Consider the following 17,993-nt stretch of genomic DNA (forward strand, 5'->3'; position numbering starts at 1 on the left):
TGTGGGGCGTGTCTCTCAGTCACCAATGTCTCCTGGAACCTGCTTGATTATTTTCAAGGATTAGAAAGAAATCCCTTGATTTTTCTTTTGCAACTGGTCTCAAGTTCTTTCACTCACCTGGGAGATTGAGTGACTAACTGATGGTTGAGTGGGAATAAGTGGGAGTCATTCAGTGGGATTTTCTGGCTGCACTCGCCCCAAAACCGGAAAATCCCACCCGAGGTTAACAGACCTTTGCATGATCCGTGCCCCCGCCCGCTACAATTCCCGTGGTGGGCGGGACAGGAAAATTACCCCCATAGTGTTTGAAGTTATACCATGGTATATCTGATAGCTGGTTTTTGCTGTCCTTTATATTCATACATACATTCGCAATCGGTGAATCCCCCACGGAAATTTGGTCCCATAATAGCAAGAAGTTGATTGAAGCAAGACTCAGGTGTTTATCAAATATATTTTTACTGTTTTAGATACAGCATATCTGGTTCTTTTTAGGTCAATTTTCTGAACTGCAGGTTTTAGTAAGAGTTAAATTGTGTTTCCATTAATGCAGCAAATGCAAGCAGTTGAGTGAGTGATTCATGTTAAAAATCACATTGCATTTTAGAATGGCATTTCACTGTCAAATTGAAGTTTGATCTCGAGAACTCAATTCTTGAGGAAAAGAAAAGCCTTAAATACTGGAGGCGTTTTAGTTTTGGCAGTTTGTGAGGGGGAGAAATCACTCAGACAGTCTTTTATCAAGCATATATCAAGTAAGAAAAAATATTTAGTCAAGCCTGTAGGAAAATAATGATTTCTTTTAAAATATTGTTTCTGCTCTTCAGTTATTAGAAGTGTATATGTAGATTTAAACATTTTTTTTTCCATCCCGATCTACCAACACAGGAATGCACAGCGAACTGGCAAACATGCAACTAAAATAAAGGCATATGGAAGTAAAAATGACGGGAATAATTTTGATTCAGAGAGAGCTGTACAATGGACAACTGATCCGATATTGCCAGTCATACACTCTCACAAGAAGTCTAAATTATTTCCATTGAGTTTTTACTTTTATGAATGTTAATCAGGTGTCTGAGTAGCTCAACATGTGTGTCCCTGACTCCCAAGTAAAAGATAATGGGGGTTGGAGAGGTCATTCCTGACTTTGTGCAATAATGTGCAACAGAATGTAATGAATTGGCAGCCTGTTTTACATATGTCCCCATTTTTATGCCCATTGACTTCTTGGAACTTGGGTGCCAAACCATCCTGCGACATAACTTCAGTTGGATGTATTGCAGGAGTTATGAACCAAATAGGATTGTTGTTTTTTTATTCTGGGGCAAAAGAGGAAACTAACACTGACTCGCCCACAAGAGCTGCTACACCATTTGCCAGTCAATTATATGTACCACTACTTACAGGACAAGAGAGAAAAAGCTGCTGCTTAAATAATCTGTCCTGTTCAAACACTTTTACTTACTTAAATATTGTGTCACATTTTGTTGCATAAAATAATATGCAGTGGCAAAAGATCTAAACAGTAAAGGTGGAGCTGGGGAATGCTAAATCCTAAAGTACATATATTAGACTTATACCAAAGAATTCTCTCTGCATTCAGTTATGCTGTGAATTGTTCACACAATTAAACCTTAAAATTCGACTGGGCGGCATGGTAGCACAGTGGTTAGAGTTTGATTACGGCCTTGGGCAACCGTCTGTGTGGAGTTTGCACATTCTCCCCTTGTCAGGGTGGGTTTCCTCTGGGTGCACTGGTTTTTTCCCACACATCAAAGGTGTGCAGGTTGGGTGAATTGGCCATGGTAAATGCTCAAAGGGTGGGCCCTGGGTAAGATGCTGTTTTGGAGAGTTGGTTCAGAATTGATGGGCCGAGTGGTCTCCTGCTGCACTGCAGGGATTCTGTGATTAAAGATGAGATTGCAGAGTACTTGGAAGTGCATGATAAAGTAGGACTGAGTCAGCATGGCTTTGTCAAGGGGAGGTCATGCCGACAAATCTGTTAGAATTCTTTGAGGAGGTAAAAAGGAAGTTAGATAAAGGAGAACTAGTGGACGTGATTTATTTAGATTTCCAGAAGGCCTTTGACAAGGCGCCGCATAGGAGACTATTAAATAAGTTAAGTGCCCGTGATGTTAAGGGTAAGATCCTGGCATTGATAGAGGATTGGCTGTCTGGCAGAAGGCAGAGAGTGGGGATAAAGGGGTATTTTTCAGGATGGCAGCCGGTGACTAGTGGTGTGCCTCAGGGGTCAGTGCTGGGACCACAACTTTTCACAATATACATTAACGATTTGGAGGAAGGAACTGAAAGCACTGTTGCTAAGTTTGCAGATGATACAAAGATATGTAGAGGGACAGGTAGTATTGAGGAAGCAGGGGGGGCTGCAGGAGGACTTAGACAGGTTAGGAGAGTGGGTAAAGAAGTGGCAGATGGAATACAATGTGGAAAAGTGTGAGGTTATGCACTTTGGAAGGAGGCATAGAGGCATAGACTATTTTCTAAATAGGAAAATACTTAGGAAATCAGAAATACAAAGGGACTTGGGAGTCATTGTTTAAGATTCTCTTAAGGTTAATGTGCAGGTTCAGTCGGCAGTTAGGAAGGCAAATGCAATGTTAGCATTCATGCCGAGAGGGCTCGAATCGAAGAGCAGGGATGTACTTCTGAGGCTGTATAAGGCTCTGGTCAGACCCCATTTGGAGTATGGTGAGCAGTTTTGGGCCCCATATCTAAGGAAGGATGTGTTGGCCTTAGAAAGGGTCCAGAGGAGGTTCACAAGAATGATCCCTGGAATGAAAAGCTTGTCGTATGAGGAACGGATGAGGACACTGGCTCTATACTGGTTGAAGTTTAGAAGGATGAGGGGGGATCTTATTGAAACTTACAAGATACTGCGAGGCCTGGATAGAGTGGACGTGGAGAGGATGTTTCCACTAGTAGGAAAAACTAGAACCAGAGGGCACAACCTCAGGCTAAAGGGACAATCCTTTAAAACAGAGATGAGGAGGAATTTCTTCAGCCAGAGAGTAATGAATCTGTGGAACTCTTTGCCGCAGAAGGCTGTGGAGGCCAGGTCATTGAGTGTCTTTAAGACAGAGATAGATAGGTTCTTGATCAATAAGGGGATCAAGGGTTATGGGGAAAAGGCAGGAGAATGGGGATGAGAAAAATATCAGCCATGATTGAATGGCAGAGCAGACTCGATGGGTCAAGTGGCCTAATTCTGCTTCTATGTCTTATGGTCTTATGGTTCTATGGTTGGTTCGACCTTCAGCTAACTCCACTTAGTCTCAGGGCAAGACATTGAGCCCGACTTTACCAAACCTTCGGGCGCGAAATCGCGGTAAAGTTGGGCATCGGGCCTATACTACAATCTGCACCCGATTCCGAGCAGATTGCGGCTTTACTGACACCTGATTCGGGCGCGGGCCCGGTCTGCACCCGATTCGGGTGGCCCGACTTAATGAACCGCGTGCCCAACTCTACCGCCAAATCCCACTTTACCGTCTTCTGATCCGTTCCGGATCCGCGCTTTTAGCGACCTGCTAAATAATTAGTTCATTGTGATTTCCCTTTCACAAAGCCATGTTGCGTCGGGTCTCATCAAAACATGATTGTAAGTATCCCACTATAACCTCCTCAATAATGGATTCTAGCACTTTCTGATGCACATCAATTTGGACACGAGGCTCGAAGCTTCAGTAAACGAAGGCTTTTATTAACTAACAATGAAGCTATCAAAACTTTAGTACACTATCCCAGACTGAAGGGATCCCGGCCAGAGCAGGGACTCTTGTACCTCTCCCAGGAGGCGGAGCCCGACTGGGATGTGCCACAACAGTAACAAACACAGGTGTAACAACCCCACCCTAACCCAACAGCAACAGTAGTACAATCCAACAGTAACATATATACATCCTTGTAGTACTGGCCAGCCCTGGCTCAGTACTATCCAGTGGGAACCAACGATGGTTCACCACATTCACCCCTCCTTTGAGAACAAAGGCCGGCGGGGTACAAAAACAGAATAAAGTGTCAGCAGTCTATAAGTTCAGACGGTCTGGAGGACCGCACCGTCGTTGTGACCTCCTCAATACCGGCGGTGACACCGGAGTAGGCACTTGCGGTGGCGTTCTCCCCAAAACGGCGTCCAGCTGTTCTTCCACGGACTCACAGGCCGGTTGACCCTGATGAGACGGTAGTGCAGGGGATCCTGACACGCCCTGCGGTGGCGACCATCTTCGGGGCTCAGGCAAGCTGTGCATTGGAGTAAAATTGTTAAGCAATGGTCCCGATGCCGCGCCGTGTCCAGGGAAGAAATGAGAGATAATGGATTTGTTACTGGGGGTATGGGAGCGACAGGAGTTGCTACGTCCCCTGCTGGCGCCAGGTCTTGGATCGAGACCGTGTCCTCTCGCCCGTCAGGATATGCCACATAGGCATACTGAGGGTTGGCGTGGAGGAGGTGGACCTGTTCGACCAAGGGGTCGGACTTGCGGGCCCTTACATGTCGCCGCAGGAGGACGGGTCCTGGGTACGTCAACCAAGCTGGTAAAGATATCCCCGAGGAAGACTTCCGAGGGAATGAGAACATCCTCTCGTGGGGAGTAGCATTGGTTGCCGTACACAGGAGGGAGCGAATAGAGTGAAGCGCATCAGGGAGGACCTCCTGCCAACGGGAGACTGGAAGACCTTTGGATTTCAACGCCAGTAGGACAGCCTTCCAGACTGTAGCATTCTCTCGTTCCACCTGTCCATTACCCCTAGGGTTGTAACTCGTGGTCCTACTAGAGGCAATCCCGTATGAGAGCAGGAATTGCCTCAAGTCATCGCTCATGAACGACGAGCCCCTGTCGCTATGGATATAGCTGGGGTACCCGAACATGGTAAAAAGATCACGGAATGCCTTGATCACCGTGGCAGTGGATGTATCCGAGCAGGGGACAACAAACGGGAACCGGGAGTACTCATCGATTATATTTAGAAAGTACACGTTCCGATCTGTTGAGGGAAGGGGGCCCTTAAAATAAACACTCAGCCTCTCGAAGGGGCGAGTGGCCTTGACCAAATGTGCCCGGTCAGGTCGGTAAAAGTGCGGTTTGCATTCCGCGCAAATCCGACAGCTCCTTGTTACCGACCTGACGTCCTCCACCGAGTAAGGCAGGTTGCGGGCTTTTACAAAGTGGTAGAGCCGAGTGACCCCAGGATGGCACAGATCATTATGGAGGGCGTTCAAACGATCCTCCTGAATACTAGCGCATGTTCCGCGCGAGAGGGCATCCGAGGGCTCATTGAGTTTCCCTGGACGATACATGATATCGTAGTTATAGGTGGAGAGTTCAATTCTCCACCGCAAGATCTTGTCATTCTTGATCTTGTCCCTCTGCGTGTTGTTAAACATGAACGCCACGGACCGCTGGTCCGTGATCAGGGTGAACCGCTTTCCCGCCAGGTAATGGCGCCAGTGTCTGACGGCCTCCACAATGGCCTGGGCCTCCTTCTCCACCGCTGAATGCCGAATTTCGGGGCCTTGGAGGGTGCGGGAAAAAAATGCGACAGGCCTGCCCGCCTGGTTAAGTGTGGCGGCCAGGGCGAAATCAGATGCATCGCTTTCCACCTGAAAGGGGATGGATTCGTCTACCGCGTGCATCGTGGCTTTCGCGATGTCGTCTTTCAATTTCTTGAAGGCCAATTGGGCCTCTGGCGTGAGGGGAAAAGTCGTGGACTTAATAAGCGGACGGGCTTTGTCCGGTAGTTAGGGACCCACTGCGCATAATAAGAGAAGAAGCCTAGGCATCTTCTCAGTGCTTTTGCGCTAGCGGGCAAGGGAAGTTCAGCAAGGGGGCGCATACGGTCTGGATCAGGGCCAATGACACCGTTTTCCACCACGTATCCCAGGATGGCTAAACGGCGCGTACGGAACACACACTTCTCCCTGTTGTAGGTCAAGTTCAGGCGAGATGCAGTGCGTAAGAAGTTATGGAGGTTTGTGTCATAGTCCTGCTGATCATGGCCGCAGATGGTGACATTATCCAGGTATGGGAAGGTAGCCCGCAGCCTGTTCTGGTCCACCATTTGGTCCATAGCACGCTGGAAGACCAAGACCCCATTGGTGACACCAAAGGGAACCCTAAGAAAATGATACAAGCGACCATCCGCCTCAAAAGCCGTGTATTGTCAGTCCTCTGGGCGAATGGGGAGTTGGTGGTAGGCGGACTTGAGGTCTATGGTGGAGAACACCCGGTACTGCGCAATCTGATTGACCATATCAGATATGCGCGGGAGAGGATACGCATCCAGCTGCGTATATCGGTTAATGGTCTGACTGTAATCAATGACCATCCGGGGTTTGTTCCCGCTCTTGACCACAACAACCTGTGCCCTCCACGGACCAACACTGGGCTGTATGATCCCTTCTTTGAGGAGTCGCTGAACCTCAGATCTGATGAAGATCCGATCCTCAGTGCTGTAACGCCTACTTTTAGTAGCGATGGGCTTGCAGCCTGGTACCAGATTCTGAAATAAAGAGGGTGTGGTGATCTTTAACGTAGAAAGATTGCAGGCGGGGCGCGTTGGGCAATTTGGAGACAGCAGCTGTTCTCCCACTGCCAGCGAAGGGAGTGGCCCACAATACTGTAGGATTACACTCTTCATGTGGACCATGAAGTTTAGTCCGAGAAGAATTGGCGCGCAAAGATATGGCAACACAAGGAGCTTGAAACGCTCGTAAATTGGGCCTTGTACTTTCAAGGTTACCACGCAACTCCCTAGCACGGCAACAGACCGGGACCTTGATGCCATAGATATTGTCTGTTTGGCAGGTTGAATCTGGAGTCCACACCTCTTCACAGTGTCAGGGTGGATAAAGCTCTCAGTGCTCCCGCTGTCAAACAGACAATAAAGCACATGATTATTTACCTGGATATCCATCATTGAACGATCGAGCCTATGAGGCTTAGCCTGGTCCAGGATGATCGACGCCACCGTTGGTTCATGAACGCCACTGCAGGCAGCTGAAGTCGATGCTGAGGACCCCTGCTGGTCGCTCGTGGTCATCGTTGACCAACATGGCCGCCCCCATGAATCGCACGTGGGTGAGGGCGCCAAACTCAGCGACCCCTGGTGGTCATACTCCTCCGACTCCGTCGACCGTAATGGCGTCGTCCTGGACTCGCACGTGGACGAACCCCACCACGACTTCGACGACGATGGTGATGATCCAAGCTCCGAAGAGTCGCAGGCCGCACTGCCGTTCCTGGGTTTCGATCTGCACACTTGTGCATAATGACCTTTTTTACCGCATGCGGTGCAGATTACCGCTTTAGCGGGACACTTTTGTCGGGTATGTTTTGCTCCTCCGCAGAAATAGCACCACGGGCCGCATGGAGCTGCAGCCGTCGTCTGGCTCAAATGGGAGCACGCCATAACACAGCACTTCGAGCCCGAGGGGCGAGGAGGGATTTGCGACTGCTCCTGCCACGTTGTCTCTACGTGGTCCTCTGGATATAAGACTAAGCTCTTCGAAGCCGACTCGAGCATTTCAGCTAATTCGATGGCCTGGGTAAGGTTGAGATTACCCTTTTCTAGCAGTTTGAGAAGGATGTATGATGACCCGACCCCGGCCACAAACGCATCTCGGGCGAGGTCGTACATGCTCTGCTCAGCCGACACAGCTTTGCAGTCACAGCCCCTGGCTAGCTGTAAGAGCTCATTTGCATAGTCCTCCATGGTTTCGCCCGACTGCCGACGTCGTGTAGCGAGGAGGTAACGAGCGTGGATCTCGTTAGGAGGTTTTGTATAGCGCTTCTTTAGAAGCTCGAGGGCCGTAGGGTAAGTGGTGGCCGCACGGATCGCGAGGTAGACTGTGTCGCTTACCCTCGCATGGAGGACCCGGAGTCTGTCATCATCTGTGGTGACCGCTGCGGAGGCTGCTAGGTAATCTTCGAAACACTTCAGCCAGTGGTCGAAGGTGTTAGAAGCGCCCACCGCACGTGGATCTAGCGTCAGACGTTCTGGCTTGAGGATTTGCTCCATACTCTCCTTTCTTTTTTTTTTCTTCCGTCGAGAGTTTAATTTTAGTTAATAAAATTGATGCACATCAATTTGGACACGAGGCTCGAAGCTTCAGTAAAAGAAGGCTTTTATTAACTAACAATGAAGCTATCAGAACTTTAGTACACTATCCCAGACTGAAGGGATCCCGGCCAGAGCAGGGACTCTTGTACCTCTCCCAGGAGGCGGAGCCCGACTGGGATGTGCCACAACAGTAACAAACACAGGTGTAACGACCCCACCCTAACCCAACAGCAACAGTAGTACAATCCAACAGTAACATATATACATCCTTGTAGTACTGGCCAGCCCTGGCTCAGTACTATCCAGTGGGAACCAACGATGGTTCACCACACTTTCCAAAACAGATGTTAGGCAAACTGACCTGAAGTTTTCTGCTTTTTGCCTTCCTCCTTTTTGGAATAAGTGTTACATTAGCTATTTTCTAATCCACTGGAACCCTTCCAGCTTCTGAGGAATTTCAGAAGATTATAACCAATGCCCCTACTATCTGTGCCGCCGCTTTTTTAAAAACCCTATTTAGCAGGCCACCTTGTCCTATCAGTCTTTAGGTCAAGTAGTTTACCTAGCACCCTTTCCTCGGTGATGGTGATTGTATTAATTTCTTCCCTCCTATCATTTCTTGATTTTCAAGAATTTTTGGGATGCTTTCTAAGTCCCCTATCATAAAGACAGACACAAAATACCTGTTTGAACGCTTCCATCATCTCTTTGTTTTCCATTATCAATTACCCAGACTCACTTTCCAGAGGACCAACACTAACTGTAGTTACTCTTTTCCTATTCAAATACTTGTAGGAAATTTTGCTCTCTGACTTTATATTACTAGCTATCTTTCTCTCATACTCTGCTTTCTGCCTCTTTATTATCTTTTTTGTCATTCTTTGCTGTTTCTCAAAATCTGTCCAATCCTCTGACCTACCACTAACCTCTGTAGATTTGTACAATGTTTCTTTCAATTCAATACTATCCTAAACTTCCTTATTTAGCCACAGGTGATGCATCTTGCTCAAAGAGCCTTTCTTTCCCACTGGGATAAATCTTTCTGAGTGTTATTAAATATCTCCCTAAAGATTTGCCACTGCAACTCTGCTGTACAATCTTTTAACCCACTTTCCCAATTCACCTTAGCTAGTTCTGCCTTCATACTCTCAAAGTTACCTTTATTTAGGTTTAAAACACTAGTCATGGATCCCCACTTCTCCATTTCAAACTGAACATGAAATTCTATCACGTTGTGAATACTCACCTAGAGGCTCCTTTACCTTGAGGTTATTGATTAATCCAGTATCTGTGATTTAATTCAACTAGGATTCCACTCTACAGCTGGCACAAGCTATTACAAGCACCGCCCAATTGGTATAACACCTTACTGGTATTCAAATACTGCCTTGTTGTGATTATAATACTATTGTAATACCAGTTAGGTCTGTCACTTCAGACAATGCTCTAATATAAATATAATACAGAATTTCATTTTAAAAGCTATTTCGAGGTATGGAGAAGACAGACTATATCGTGCTTCATCCAATGTGAAGGAAGTATCTTTTTTTTCCAATAATCATAAAGCTTGTCCATGAACAATTATTTCAGTGTTGTGGCCTGTACTACAAAATCCATCTTTAATACACATTTCCTGCATTGAAACAGTGACTACACTTCAGCAATACATAACTGGTGTTGAATACTTTGGGACGTCCTTGGGCCATGTGAAGCACTATGTAAACACAAGTTTTTTTCCCCACTGTAAATTGTTGCTAAATAAACAACAATCTAGCCAAATCGCTAGAGCAGTTGCCTTCAGAGCCATCACGCAATTTTCTGCATTAGAAACATGACTACACTTCAGAAATATATAGTGAGCTGTACAGCACTTTAGGACATCTTTGGCCATGTAAGGCAGTATATACATGTAAATTCTTCTTTAACCTGTTGTTCAGCAAGAAGGTGGTGAGGGTTTTGGTTTAATGTCTCATGCTAACAACATCGCTAACTGAACAGCACCCCCTCAGCACTGCATTGGAATTTTAGCAAGATTATGTACTCAAGTTCTGAAGTGGGCTTGATTCTGTGATATCCTGACTCAGAAGCCACAGTGTTATCATCAGAACCAAAGTGATGTGGAGGTGGTTCTTCCTGTGCTGCCCAAACCAGCAGCCAGTGGTGCATTTATCTGTTTGTAATGTAGGTTTTGTGTTATCCCAACAGATGGATCAGACACTACCATTGGCAGCACTAATGAAAACTGGCTGGGAGATCCTTGTGAATGAGCCATTGGCCTCAGCAAACTTCAATAATTTGCTTCAGGATTGTCACCAACCATGTGAGGTCTGCCACTTGGGAGCCAGCAGTAACACTGCTGCCTCACAGCGCCAGGGACCCGGGTTCGATTCCCGGCTTGGGTCACTGCCTGTGCGGAGTCTGCACATTCTCCCCGTGTCTGCATGGGTTTCCTCCAGGTGCTCCAGTTTCCTCCCACAGTCCTAAAGACATGCTGGTTAGGTGCATTGGCCATGCTAAATTCTCCCTCAGTGTACCCGAAGTAAAGAGTGCCAGAGTAAAGTAAAGTTTATTTATTAGTCACAAATAGGCTTACATTCACACTGCAATGAAGTTCCTGTGAAAATCCCCGATTTGCCACACTCCGGCACCTGTTCGGGTACACTGAGGGGGAATTTAGAGTGTGGAGACTAGGGGATTTTCATGGTAATTTCATTGCAGTGTCAATGTAAACCTACTTGTGACACTAATAATAAATAGATAAATATTAAAACAGTTTTAAATGTCACCCATGCCGGCACAAAATGCTATGGCTCATCATCTGATAGTCGACCTACCTGTACGGAGCTTCATCCAATGTGAAGGAAGTTTCTATTTTTTTCTCTCCTCACAAAGCTTGTCCATGCACAATTATTTCAATGTCGCAGCCTGTATTACAAAATCCATCTTTAATGCAGACAGGGCAAACTCCTTGGCTCTGACTGTCTAGCATACTGTGAAATCATTTCCATAAGGAGCAGTTCCAGATGTAAATGGCAATGGTAATGAGTAAAGCATGTTTCTCTTTTCCTTTTTTTTAACACATCAAGCCATAACCCTGAACATTTAGGAAGTCAATGTTCCATTTTATGAAGGGTGTGCATTGTTTTTGTATTGTCACTGCTTCTGAAAACCCTGGGGGATAACAAAACAGACTTTTGTCTGCCTGTCATCGTCTATTTATTTCTGTTGATGGTAATATCGCTTCAAAAGTATATTTATCAACACAAAGCAAAAATCTGACCAAGTAATCTTTTGGGCAGGAAATGAATGCAATTGTTAAATTGTCAATTGTGAGCAATAATCAGCGCACTCTAGAAAGAACATTTGAATTACAAATGTTATAAACAAGAAATAAAGAATGTCAAAAACTTAACAACTGACTTATCATTCCCTGAAATTGACAGCCTGAAATACATGTCTGAATTTCTGAGTAACCTCCAGCAGTCACCCTCTTATATTATTCAAGAACACCCTGTGAAAATATTAGTTTAGAGCAATAACATTCAAGGCTCCTTGTAAAAAAGGACAGTAATTTAAAGGATTATTACATCTGGTCCAAATTTCTCAGAAATGAAAACATAGAAATTTTAGAAAATGTGGAAGACCTGTCAGCTTTTCTTAGAGAAATGAAATGAAAACAATTCTTGTTAAATGCAGCTCTGCACAGAGCTGTTACTGTTGGCCCAAGAGTTAAGCTGCACAGTGCCTCTGGACTCTGTGTTTAGAAGAGTCCTTCTCATTTTATTGATCAATCTGACCAGGATGTTTTGATTGTAGTACTGATGTTAAATATAGTCCCCATCATAACCCAGTGACAATTCTGCACCCCAGACATTCTCTGTAGGTCTGAAACACTGCTTGCCAATTTGTCCTTTGGAGGTCCAGCTGTTGAATGGCTAGCAGAAAAGAATCAGACAATAGTGTAAAATGCCCCGTAATGAATTAGTTGCCCATTGTACACAACGTCCAAATTTAGTTTCCATCAAAGTCAAAGGAATGGAAAATTGGCTGGGTATATGATTGTGGGGACCCAATCAATATGACCCATTTTACATGATTGCACAAAGTTAAAATTATCCCAAGTCACTTTTAAATGAGCAATTCTGATGGCTGTAGATAATTTCAAATAAAGAAGCTTAAATTTATGTACTTACTTATGAAAGCCTGAGGGCATCTCAAAGAGATTCACAACCTCACCTTTTAAAATGCTAGCATGTAGATGAAAACAGCAGCCAATTTGCATGAAGAAATGTTCCACAAACAATGCAATAGCTGAGGCCTAAATGTGTTTTTATAGGCGGTGTTGGTGGAGGTAGAAATATTGGCTGGGACACACAGGGAGGGTGAGTGTTTTGTGGGATACCTCCATTCAGTCTGCAAGTGTGACCCCACACTTCCAATGGCCTGTCATTTTAATTCTCTACCTTGCCTCACATTGGCAGCTCTGTCCTTGGACAATTGCAGTGCTCTGGTAAAGCTCGGCACAAGCTCGAGTTACAGCATCTCAGCTTTCAAATAGGCACTTTACAGCCTAACATTGAGTTCAACAATTTCAGACTACACTCTCTGCTTCTCGCAATTATGTTGTTTCCTTTCCTTTGACTGCTTCTGTCTTAAGCTGAAAGTACTGGAAAATCTCAGCAGCATCTGTGGAGAGGGAACAGAGCTAATGGGGGTGATTTTGAGCCTGCATTCTCCATCCGCAAGAATGGCGGCCCATGCTCAAAATCCAGAGAGCGCAATTCACGCCAGTGAGGTTCCGCGTTCTGACCTTCCCGGCCCCTCGCCGGTGGAGTGGCATGAAAGACACTGTGAGACTGCAAAAAGCTCATTTTACTACATTAGCATGTCATTCATGAGCACTCTCTCTGGGACAGCCCCCCCCCAGCCTCACTGGATATTCAGCAGATGCCAGCATGACATCATACCAGCGCCATTTACAACAGGTCTACATAAGCATGAACCTGGCACCTTCACCTCCGAGGGGGTTTTGGAGGTGAGCACTCAGGCAGCCAGCACCATCTACAGTGTGCACTGTTCAGGGGGAACTGGAGAGGACTCGAGACACAGATAAGTTCAACTCGGGGCCAGCGGTCGGGGTCCCAGAATCGTCATTTTGGGGAGAGGGGTTGGGTGGGGTCACTTGCAGGCCTTATGTCCCCATCATGTCAGGATGTCCCTTGCTTTAAAGGGGTTGTGAAGGTTGGTATGTAGGCAGCACTTCTGGTGTCCTCCTTCCTGTGTTCCTGTCCATTTTGCAGCTGAGGGAATGCCCTGTCTTAGTGGGGGCTGGCAAGAGAGTGGGAGGGACATAGCACTGCCATTATCACACTCCCCAGGTATGAGGTGTCGGGTGAGCGAGGTGGTTCCTCCAACTTAATGGTATGAACAGACAGGGTGGAAGTTCTGTAGGTGAACAAAGTGAAATTTATTGCCAAACATTCAAAACAAAATGGTGACCTATGTACACTAGTGCCTACATTCACCCATGTCCACTAAGTGTCCATGGTTTCTCAATCTTCCTCCAACTACGTCGAAGTGTACCCCCAGGATCCACAGCTGAGGTTGAGGCAGCCTTGGTGGGTGTCCCCTGGGAAACTGTGACCTTGAGGGTCCAGGCCTGCTTTTGGGCAGTACAGATGTTTGACTGCTCCCCTCCTCGGTGTCAGATGGGCTGGAGACACCCAGATCTCCTGGCTGGAGATTCCTGGGCTATACTCCTGTCGATCCTTTTCCCTTCAGGTTCCTGGGGCCCCTGTGCACCTCCATGGGATGGAGGGGGAGCTGGAGTGAGATCCAGATGCCCCGCCATCCTTTGGCGCAGACACTTGTGGATTCACACCAATGCCTACACCATGCAGTCAAAGCCCTGCACCCTCGAGCGCTCATGCTCAGACATGGTGCAGACATCTCCTGCCATGGATCGCATGTCCTGAACCAAGGTCTCCACTGTGGCACCAACCTCGCAGTGTTGGTCTCGTTGCGCTGCAGTAACGGCATCATCTCCTCGGATAGAAGGCGATGGGACTCCTCCAGTTGGCCTTGCGCCCTGAGGAGGGCTGCTGTCGTCCCTTCCTAATACTCACGACTCTGCCTTTGCAGTTCCACAGCTTTGGGACGACTGGGCCCAGGGACATATCATCAGCAAGGGGCCCAGCAGGGTCCTGGGCTCCGGCAAGCCTCTGAGTGCAAGTTTCCTGAGACGTCCCTGCCTCTGCCTGCTGTGGATCTTCAGCTGTGAGGTGCTCATCAGTGAGTGACCCAGAAGCCTGCCTATCTTTTGGACCCACTGAGGTGTGAGTATTTGAGCTTGTGCCAGGTATGGGTGACAGCAGTGACGTGTCCTCAACGATGGGATTGGAAAGTCCCCCTCTGAACTGCTGGAGTCCAGGGAGTGCGAGGATGGTCAGGCTTGTTCAACTAGTCAGCTTGCAAGCGAAGGGACATGGCACCAGTGCATTACAGGGGATACGGAGGGAACATTGATTACTCACTTGAGACTTTGAGGAATGACAGTGAATGTGTTGAGGATTCTCACATTTTTCTGCTGTTCCCGTTTCACCAGCAGCGCAGGCACGCTCTTCCTCCTCTCGGATCAGGTCGAGGGCTCGCTCCTCAAGGTGCGAGGGTTTGGAGCCCCGACATTACTCCAGAAGGTTTTGCCACTCATGCTTGTTGTGGTTTTGTTGAATTTGTTCTGCAATGACACAGAGAGGAAGAGTGTAGGTGGCAGTGTTGACATTTGAGATGGTGATGAGGTGTGGGAATTACTTTGTTTTTCGCAGCAAACCAATACCCTGCCATTTTCTGGTAAGCTTTCGTCTAATGTTTCAACACTGGATAAAAGCAAATTACTGTGGATGCTGGAATCTGAAACCATCTTTGACAAAGGGTCATTAGGACTCGAAATGTCAGCTCCTTTCTCTCCTTACAGATCTGCCAGACCTGCTGAGATTCTCCAGCATTCTCTCTTTTGGTCTAATGTTTCAAGTCTGGATGGCTCTTCATCAGAACTGAAGACAACTGGAAATAGGATGAGATTTATGTTGTTGTTAGGGGTGTGGGGCAGTGTCGAGGTTGGATTTGTGGGGGCTGGATAGAAGGCCAATGATAGTTAGAGGCAAAGTTGAGGTAACAACGATGTCATGGACAAAAGGACAAAGGGAATGCAAATGCTCATGTAAGAAGGGTGTTGATAGTGGCACGTTAAGAGGATGTGTTAATGGCAGAACAAAGGTAAGCAGTGTGTCAAAGGGCAACCTGAAACGGGTAGCAAATGGCTCTAGTGGGATGGAAAGGGGGAGGGAGACAATGATAAGAGGAAAAAAGACAGAAAGCAGGATAAAATTAAAGGGGGAATGGGAAAATGAATCAATGGAAGAAATGAAAATAATAACTGAATTCAATGTTAAGTCTGGAAGGCTGTAAAATGCCCAACTGGAAGATGAAGTGCTGTTTCTCCAGCTTGTGTTGGGCTTCAGTGGAACATTGCAGCATTGCCAAGGATGGACATGTGGACATGAGAGCAGGATGGTGTGTTGAATTGGCAAGCGGCAGGAAGATCTGGGTCATGCTTACCGACGGACCAAAGGATGTTCTCCAAAACGGTCACCCAATCTGCATTTAGTCTCTTCAATGTAGAGTTGACCACATTGGGAGCAAGTGCAATAGACCAGATTAAATGAGGTGCATGCGATGCACTGCTTCACCTGAAAATATTATTTTGATCCTTGGATGGTGAGCAGAGATGAGCAGTAAAGGGGCAGGTGTTGCACTTTCTGCAATCTCATGGGAAGGTGTGTGGGGAAGGGGGTGAGGTGTTGGGTGTGATGGAGGAGTGGGCAGGGGGAGTGATGGAGGAGTGGGCAGGGGGAGTGAGGGAAAAATGTGTTTGGTGGTGGCATCATGCTGGAGCTGGTAGAACGGACAACGGATGATCATTTGAATGCGGAGGCTAACGTGAAAAGTGAAGTCAAGCAGCACCCTATCCTGATACCGGGAGGGAGGGGAAAGAGTGAGAGCAGAGGCATGGGAGATGGGTCGGACATGGTTGAAAACCCTTTCAACCACAGTGGGTGGGAAACCACAATCAAGGTAGAAGGAAAACATGTCATCAGCACCGTTTTGGAAAGTGGCATCATTTGGACATATGCAACTGAGGAAATAGGATGGAGTCCTTACAGGACGTGGGGTGTGAAGAGTTGTGTGAATTGGTGGGCCTATAATGGCCCCATAGCCCCACCCCAACCCTCCACCCCCACAACAGTATAAATCTCATCTTATTTCCAGTTGTCTTCAGCTCTAATGAAAAGTCATCCAGCCTCAAAATAATAATTTTGTTCTCTATTCACAGATGCTATAAGACCTGCTGATATTTTCCAGCATTTTCTGTTTTTGGTTTCAGATGAATCCGCAGTAATTTACTTTTATTCGTCTTTAGCTTGTTTTTCTCTTGTTTTTGATTTCAAACAGCAGCTTGCTTGTTAATACATCATTCACACCTTGTCTGGACACATCCTTTGTTTCTTCGCTTATCTCGTTACTACTCCTTTGACTCTGTCTCATCATTTTTGTCACTTATTGTCTCCCACCTCCTGTCCTATGACAGACCTTCTCTTTTGTGTGTTTTCCGCCTCCACAACTTGACCGTTTTAAAATATATTGCATTTCTAACTTTTCCCTGATTTGATGAAAGAAAAATTAACCTAAAATGTTAACTCTGTTTCGCTTTCCACTGATGCTGAGTATTTCCAGTATTTCCTGTTTTCATTTCAGATTTCAAACATCTGAAGTAATTTTCTTTTGTATGCATCCTTAATTCCTATTTATTTTCCCTGCATTTCGGAGACACCCAGATCATTTTTATCCCCACTGCTTTCTGCTTGGCATTGCCATAACCCAGATGCTCTATACACAAGGCCAAACCATTACTGGAATGTGGGCATCACTGGCATCATTTATGGCAGCAATTATTGCCCACACTCTAATTGTCCTTGGTAAGATAACAGTAGATCTCTGCTGGAATACAACCAAATAATTTGCTGAGACACTGTAGGTGTTAAGAGTCAACCACATTGCTGCGAGTTTGGAGTCACAGATTAGGTAAGGATGACAGATTTCCATCACTAAGAGATATCATTGAGCTAGGTGAGTTTTTTATGACAATCCATTAATTTCATCGCTATTGATAGTGGGGAGTGGGGGTGGGGGTGGATTCTCCCAGCTGGCAGACTTCAGCGGTGGCTGTTTTATATGCTTCCCACTGGGCACCACGGCCTCTGCGCGTTTCTGAGATCAGGTTTTTCAGAGCAATCAGCTCCATGCTGCAGAGCTGATTTCAATATTCGAATCTGTATTTCAATATCATTAGCGGGCCCGGGACTGAAGGCTCTGGGCCCCCTCGCGTCTCTCCTTCCAGGAGTTGGTTCACTCCAGGAGGTTTACAACTGCTCCCACTCATGGGGAACAGGCAGCCCGGCCCCTCTGGAGTGAAGAAAGGCTCTTGAGGGCCCCCCAGGTGATCAGGAGTAAGGGAGGGTGTCCCCTGGCACCCCAACAGTGCCCAAGGGGCAAAACTGGCAATGCTCAAGGGGCACCTTGGCACTGCCCACCAGGCATTGGGCAGTGCCAAGGGGGTGGGGCCAGAGGGGGCAGGGCCTATTGGGATGATTGGTGGGGATGGGGGGAACTGTCGGGGGAAGATTGGGACTGTCCGTGTGGCGGGTCGGGGAGATCGGTGCTGGCCAGGGAGGGAGTGGGAATATTGGGGCTGGCCCGGGCAGGTCCGGGAGGCCAGCGATTGGGGATTGGGGGGTCTGAAGGCCAGCGATGGGGATTGCTGTGCTGGCCAGCGATCGTGAGGCTGGCAATAC

General features: G+C 46.9%; 1 protein-coding gene across 1 annotated transcript in view; it reads left to right on the forward strand.

The window, feature by feature from the left end:
- The window catches only part of pou6f2 (POU class 6 homeobox 2), a 649,655-nt gene that overhangs the window by 404,576 nt on the left and 227,086 nt on the right, over positions 1-17,993 (forward strand). The window lies entirely within an intron of this gene.

This window comes from Mustelus asterias, chromosome 7 (genome assembly GCF_964213995.1).
Source record: "Mustelus asterias chromosome 7, sMusAst1.hap1.1, whole genome shotgun sequence".
NCBI lineage: Eukaryota > Metazoa > Chordata > Chondrichthyes > Carcharhiniformes > Triakidae > Mustelus > Mustelus asterias.